Consider the following 6,774-nt stretch of genomic DNA (forward strand, 5'->3'; position numbering starts at 1 on the left):
CACACCCGTGTTTTACTCTCCATAGATGTACAAAAAAAAAAAAATATATATATATATATATATATATATATATACATATTTGGTGTACTTTTTGGCACAGGTACGTCACATTCCAGATAAAGGTCCTGAGGAGAACAACAGCAGTCTCCGACGTGTGCCTGGTGGAGGCCGAAGCAGCGCAGCGTGCTGCAGCACAACCAGCTCTGCACGGCCGCCATGTGACTGCTTTAACAGATGCTCTCGAAACCACGGAGCAGTGTCAGCAAAGCGATTTGTCATCGAGATCTACTCACCAGTTACCTCTTTTCGCCCCTCGTTCTCTGAAAGGAGTCCGACGTGGTCCTTTTCTGCCTCCGCTCAATCCTGCTCCCTTTCTCTACTTCCTCATACCGTCCCCCTCACTTTCTTTCCTTCACTTTCTCTCTCTCTCCCTCTCTCTCTCTCTCTCTCTCTCTCTCTCTCACTCATCCCATCTCTCTCTCTCTCTCTCTCTCTCTCTCTCTCTCTCTCTCTCTCTCTCTCTCTCTCTCTCTCTCTCTCTCTCTCTCTCTCTCCCTCTCTCTCTCTCTCTCTCTCTCTCTCACTCATCCCATCTCTCTCTCTCTCTCTCTCTCTCTCTCTCTCTCTCTCTCTCTCTCTCTCTCTCTCTCTCCCCTCTCTCTCTCTCTCACTCATCCCATCTCTCTCTCTCTCTCTCTCTCTCTCTCTCTCTCTCTCACTCATCTCTCGCTCTCTCCATGTCTCTCCCCACCTCTACCTCAACTCTCTGTGCAGCAACTGAGAAGGTTTTCAGTACCGAGCAGCTGACAAAACTAAAAACCATGAGAGAGAGAAAGACTCGCAGACGGAGAGCAGCAATGGATACACCCAGCCCCTTCTTATATCCATCTATCTATCTCTCCATCTATCTATCCATCTATCCATCTATCTATCTATCTATCTATCTATCCATCTATCCATCAATCTAGCATCTCTCTCTCTCTCTCTCTCTCTCTCTCTCTCTCTCTCTCTCTCTCTCTCTCATATGTATACAGCTATCCATCAATCTATCTATCTATCCATCTATCTATCTAGTATCTTTCTTCTTCAAGGCCTCCTCGTTAGTGAGGGTTGCCAGCACCATCAGGATGACATGCTTGCCAAACAAGTGTCCTCCAGTTCTCTCTGCCCTGAGCTGATCTTGTTGCCTCCGATATTGTCAGACTAAGCTATTCTTTGATGTCATCATGACACTGCCTTTTTGGTCGGCCTCTCTTGCGCTTTGCTGGTGTAGTTCCCAAAATCGCTGTCTTTGTTAATTTACTTCCACCTGGGCGACAGGTATGCCCAAAGAACGGTAGCTTTCGTTTCATTATATGCGCCATTAGTCCTCTTTAGTCTTCATTAAGGATGCTCGCATTCATTCATTTCTCTGCCCAACTTATTCAAAGCATCCTACGATAAAGCCACATCTCTGCAGCCTCAATCCTGTTTATCTAGTATCTCTCTCTCTCTCTCTCTCTCTCTCTCTCTCTCTCTCTCTCTCTCTCTCTCTCTCTCTCTCTCTCTCTCTCTCTCTCTCTCTCTCTCTCTCTCTGTATATATATATATATATATATATATATATATATCCATCTGTCCAGCTATCCATCATTCTAGCTAGCTAGCTAGCTATCCATCCATCCTTCATTCCTCTAGCTCATAACGGATCATACAGAACATAGAGGGAACATCTCAGAGTGTGCCATGAGATTATCATGTGAATGCTTTCAGTAGAAGTTGTGCAGAAGGTTGTCAGTCCCTTTCTATTTCTATTTAACCACCATAAACACAATGCCCGAAATCTAATATTAAATATTCCCCCGTTTGTCAGTACACTAAAACTATTGGGAGTCCAGTCATAATTTCCCCTAAAGGGTCAATAAAAGAAGGGCCTGTGTTACGTTTATATTCCACTCTAGTCAGATCACAGTGGCAAAACATAACTGAGTTACCATGGCACAAAGTCAGACAAAATACATAAACTTTTATGACCCTGTGAGGTATTTTATAGAGCTGAGCTCATAGTAATTTCTTTTGCATGCAGGCATCAACACAGACTGAATGAGAAGCTGCCTGTGGCGTCGGGCCTACTGTATGTGTGTGTGTGTGTGTGTGTGTGTGTGTGTGTGTGTGTGTGTGTGTGTGTGTGTGTGTGATAGAAAAAGATCATTTGCTTATTTGGGCCGTGGTTTACTTATTTGCTCTGAGTGCAAGGAAGAGTTGGAGGATGTTAAAGAGTACTTACAATAATAAGATTACGTGTAATTACAATGCTTAAAAGTGAAATAAGTGATGCAGTCCAAAAGCTTCTAAACCTCTGACGCCATCGGTTTAACGTTGGGTCCCTCCGCTTCCTATCCGAGGAGCACCGGGTTAAGCTGGCAGTGGCCTATTCGAACGACAGCATCACCACAGGTCATCGTTAGAGTTGATCATTTGACTCGAGCTGCTGTCAGAGACGAACACAACTGACTGATCCTTTCTAAAATGGTCTCTGCCTCCTTCATCTGACCGAGTCAAACGTCCCCGTTCACACCTGTGCAGGATTTCCTGAGGTAAACAGGTAAAGACGTGGGCAGCTGTTTTTGAAGTGGCCTGTCACTGGCCTCTATAACCAAATTCTATATAGCTGACGGATTACGATACTGTTAAATCCTATAAATGTGATATTTCACTCCCCAAACTAGTGTGCGTTTGGACGGAAATGAATCTTTGGTTTCCCGCATGACTCCGCTTTGGAATAATGATAGCTGGGGGAACCAAGACTGAAACCGTAGAGGGAAACACACACAGAATGAAAAATAGCCGCAGAGGAATTTTAATTGATCTTGTTGGTGCGTATTTTGGCCTTGGCGGTTCCGTCCCAAAGTAAAGAAGAAAAAAGATCCTAACTGAAAACAGATTTCAGGACGAGGCTTTCAGAAGTCAGCATGTAAGAGCAGACGGACGGCCAACGCCCCAGAGAACTGGAAGACTGGTTCCTCTCAGGAGTCGAATGCTTTTCAAATAAGGCCGTGAACAGTCCTCATCTGGTCCACTGGCCCAGACCAAATCACATTACGCAGTCACATGATGTATGTGCGCGCGCGCTCGTATATACGCCCCCGCGCGCGCGCGCGTCAGTGTGCGCAACCTGTGAATTTATGCTTTAAACTGTTGTTCACACTGGTGCATATAAGACGATTATAACGTCTCATTCTAAGTGTTAGACAGACAGAACCAGACAGACAGACAGACAGACAGACAGACAGACAGACAGATAGATAGATAGATAGATAGATAGATAGATAGATAGATAGATAGATAGATAGATAGATAGATAGATAGATAAAAACTTCTCTATTTTTATGCAAGGAGATACTTGCTGCTATCTTCCAATATTAGCGTGCAATATCGCCGTGGATGGCGGAGCATTTGGTAATGTTTTGGTTAATTCTTTTTTTATAAAATGTCTTTCTGGTTTTACATCAAGACACGGTTAAACATCGGCCCAGTAAGAGAAAAGCAGCCAGTCGGGGTGTACTTACCGGGTTAGGGAAGAGTGTCGTGTTCTCCGCAGGCTCCGCCACAAGTGGCCTTTTATAAGTCGCCTGGTAGAGTTTGGGACAGCCTACTTTTCAGCGGAGCCAGCGGTGCGTTAAGCCTCCTGGAAAGCGGCAGCTGCGATAGACTGCGGTTATTACGGTTTCTTCTTCTTCTTCTTCTTCTTCTTCTTCTTCTTCAGGATTTGCAGGTTTTGTGCACGTTCAATTTCACGAACTGCGACTGAAGTAATGTTTACTTTTGCTACACGTGCGCGGTCACTGCGAGGACGGACCGGGGGGGAGGGAGGGAGGGAGGGAGGGCATCCAGACGAGAGGTCCAGACCAGCAGAGATCCTGAAGACAACACGGAGCGATGAGTGAACGCTCTGCACAGGAAAAGGGGCGTCGCGCTGAAAGCGGATGAGTTTAAATCACTCGCGACGCGCGCGGGGGTCCCTCAATAACGCCGAATCTCACGCTTGGTTAAATCTCACGCTTGGCTAAATCTCACGCATCCTCCGAGTTTACATCTTAGGACACTCACAAATGGTGACGGCTACGCACTGTCACAAGGGAAACGTCCACGGCAGCAGGTCTAACCTGGCGTGCAACCGACATGTCGGCCCCCCTTTCTCTTTTAGTGCAACCTTCTGGGGCTCGTATGAAAGACGTGTGCTTTTGTTATCTAGTTAAATATCAACTTTTCTGTATTGTAAATGCATTAATTACACGTGCACCTTGCCCAGAATAGGTTTTGACATATATGTCTGTGGCATATATTTATATCTCTGCAGTTATGAATTAAGTCAACCATCATATTTAAAAATTTTACTTTTTGGAAAAAAAATGCTGATAAGTGAAGTAAAAAAAAAACGATGGAAATTAATAAAAATAGATTTACTAAGTATGTGGACAGAATCAACATACTCAGCAAAGCTCAAGACTCCCTTGATGTGGACTAACAACTTCGATTATCACACAAAAGCAAAAATAAAATGCAGAAACAAAACTTGCAGCCCAGAAGTGCAAAACAGTGTTTTGCACTTCTGGGTTGCAAGTTTTGGCCTGGGCTGCAAGTTTTGTTTTGCACTTGCAGAGCTACCGTAAATTAGATATCAGACCAGGAAGGAATTAACCTGGATCCAAATCAAATCACACTAACTGCATTAACCCTGCACATCACAGCTACTAGAGGATTCCAGCAGTTGCCAGATGCAGGTCAGGAAAACAGTTAGCAGACATGTAAAACAATAAATGTTAAAAAAAAAAAAGTAGGCGGCATGACGGCACAGTAGTTAGCACAGTCGCCTCACAGCCAGGAGGTCCTGGGTTCGAACCCCAGGGTTGTCCAACCTTGGAAGGGTCATCCCAGCTCATCCTCTGTGAGGAGTTTGCATGTTCTTCCCGAGTCTGCGTGGGTTTCTTCCGGGTGCTCCGGTTTCCTCCCACAGTCGAAAGACATGTAGGTCAGGTGAATCGTCCCTACTACATTGTCCCTAGGTGTGAATGTGTGTGTCGCTCTTGTGATGGCCTGGCAGCCTGCCCAGGGTGTCTGCCCACCTGCCACCCAATGACTGCTGGGATATAGGCTCCAGCCTCCCCGCGACCTGAATTTGGAAAAGCGGCCCGGCTATAATGGATGGATGTTAAAAGGTCCAAACGAGACACTGTCTGTAAAGTTTTTGTTGATAAGCGCTGACCTGTGAAAAGATACAGGGAGACGTGTGAAAGTCTGCTGTCTTTAATTAGTCGAGAATGACCTGTCAGCTTTGTTTCCCCCTTGACCTTCCCAGTAAGGTCAGCAACAGGTTGACATGGGAAGGAAAGAAAACAAAAACAAGTCTGCATGTAGCCGACTAGAGCAAGAAAAGACAAGTTTAATTTTAAAATACTTCACATAGTTTCCTGAAAACAAAATATCTCCGGATGCACACAGTTCAGTGTTAAAAACAACAAAACAAAAAAAAGTTCATCCTCTGAAACATTACTATTCTGTTGCTAACTGGAGTAATATTCACTGGCAACTTCTGCCATCGAGTCAGAAAGGATTATATAAAAGACGAGAGAAAAACAGTACACGAAGAAACAGGAAAACAGTAAAACCCTCGTCAGCTGTTCGACTCCAACAACACATGTTCATTTCTCTCAACTGGAGAACGTCCTCTGACAGACTCTCTGCTGGACTCTCCTCTGACAGACTCTCCCCTGGACTCTCCTAAGTACATCTCTCTGTATTATCTTATTCATAAAAAGCATCAGAAATAAAACAAAACCACAACTTGAAGGTTTTTGCAACACACAGCCACCTGCCCAACGGCCTAAACATCATGCAAGTCAGCGTTAACCATGAATCAAAGAATTAAGATTCGTATCGTCAAAAAAATGCTCATCCTTACTTCACGTTAGCAAATCAAATATGTACAAATCTACATGAAATGTTTTAATTTCTCAATAGGCACTTTAATTCAAAACAGTTCAGCCAGCCCTCAAAAGTTTTCTTTGATGATGTGACGTCACACCTCGCAAAGACACGGCAGTTTCTCAGTTATAAAGGTCCAACAAAGTCACCCACATAAAAAAACAAAAACAAACAAAAGAAGGTTTAACAGTCACCGACATAATACTAATAATAAAAAACAAAAGCAGCATTTGCCCTAATACCATGCATAGGTCTGGAGAGTTTGATCTCACACTGGACACTCCATGAAATATACACAGAAGGTACCGGTGTTTGCTGAGGATAAGGAGGATAAAGAGAGGGGAACAAATACAGGAAGTCCCCAGATTACAAACGAGTTCCTTTTTGAGTCTGTTCCTAAATCGAATTTGTATGCAAGTCGGAACAGTTACGTACAGTGCACATCTAGTGTCAATTAGTCAAATATTTCTCTTAGTATATAGTATATGTTTTACCTAAAACATCATAAATATAATAATGCTGTGATAATAATAACTGTAACTACAGTAGAGTATCTATAATTGAGAGAGGGGAATGTGTGTATAGGTACAAAAAACTTTAAACAAACATTTCTTAAATTTCAAACTCCCCATCTGCCACCGTCCCCGGCGCGGGTTGCAACCAGTGGATGCCGGCCGTCTGACGCCAGAGACGAGAGCCCACCCGGGGCTCGCCTGCCCGCCTCGCCTAAGTGGAAAAACGATGAGCAGTTCACCTTTTTGACCACTATTTTTTCCCACTTTGGTTTCAAGCCTGATAGTTTCCGTTTTC

The 6,774-nt window shown here is 44.1% G+C and overlaps 1 protein-coding gene across 4 annotated transcripts in view; it reads right to left on the reverse strand.

Annotated features, from left to right (window-relative positions):
• LOC130116693 (four and a half LIM domains protein 1-like) overlaps positions 1 to 3,797 on the reverse strand; it is a 23,493-nt gene extending 19,696 nt beyond the window's left edge. The window contains exon 1 of one of the 4 annotated variants that reach the window (XM_056284690.1): positions 3,549 to 3,797. The gene's annotated coding sequence lies outside the window, so the exon portion shown is untranslated. Of the gene's footprint in view, positions 1 to 293; positions 433 to 3,548 lie in introns of those variants that run through there. The other 3 variants (XM_056284689.1, XM_056284692.1, XM_056284693.1) reach the window with 3 other exon arrangements.
• Positions 3,798 to 6,774: the final 2,977 nt, after the last annotated feature.

Source organism: Lampris incognitus, chromosome 8, assembly GCF_029633865.1.
Source record: "Lampris incognitus isolate fLamInc1 chromosome 8, fLamInc1.hap2, whole genome shotgun sequence".
NCBI lineage: Eukaryota > Metazoa > Chordata > Actinopteri > Lampriformes > Lampridae > Lampris > Lampris incognitus.